Here is a 943-nt window from a genome sequence, read left to right on the forward strand (position 1 = left end):
CCATCTAACCAAAAGCATGGCAAAAGGAAATCAAACCAATTGGGGGTCATCCTTTTAACCTATCCTTTTCATACCCACTACCTCTTTCAAACAAGAACCACGCGCCAAAGAAAAATAGGGGCAACTTTGTGAATCTCACGCGAAGTCTTCGCCCTGAAATTCATCGACCCATAATCCCAAGACTGGGGCAGCTTTACAGACCGCCTTTGAATTTTCACCCTAATTTTCATGAATCCAAACCCCAGCTCATTTTCCCAAACACCAAACCGGGGCAACAAAATAAATAAATAAATAAATAAATATAAAAAAAATTGGTATATCGAGTTTGTCTTGACCCTCACATATTACATCTCCTTTGGGGATTTTAGTGTCCGCGTGACTGTCCCAGCCTTCCAAACCATTCTAAACAACTCTCTTTCTTTTCAAAATCATCCTCCTGCCAACAAATTCAAGCATGTGTGCACTGATGTCAAAAAAAAAAGTCAAAATGTAATAGTCTCAAATTTAGGCCTCGGAGGCATGACATTCCTCAGTTTTCACAAAACATTGAAAATAAAGACCAGTTTGATGATTGCAAGCAAGATGACTGACTCAAGAAAAAGAAATGCAAAACAAAGCAAATGTTTTCATCAATCAATCAGAAAGAGAATCTTTCGGATCGAGACCCTCTTCATTCATATGAATGGTTGTCGAATTCTTCTTTGAAAATACAAAAAAGAGTAGCATCAAAATCTCAACACTTTGGAATGAAAGGCTTCAATTCCTTACTGTCTTTCAAAAAATCAAATTTCTGTCAAAAATTAACAAAACATTTCACAAAATTGCGAATTTCAAAAATTTCAAAATTTCAAAAGCCCAGTTTTCATCTGGCCATTTCAAAATTCAAAAGCCCAGTTTCATCTAGCCATCTCAAAATTTCAAAAGCCCAGTTTCATCTGGCCAT

This window comes from Vigna radiata, unplaced genomic scaffold, assembly GCF_000741045.1.
Source record: "Vigna radiata var. radiata cultivar VC1973A unplaced genomic scaffold, Vradiata_ver6 scaffold_339, whole genome shotgun sequence".
Lineage (NCBI taxonomy): Eukaryota > Viridiplantae > Streptophyta > Magnoliopsida > Fabales > Fabaceae > Vigna > Vigna radiata.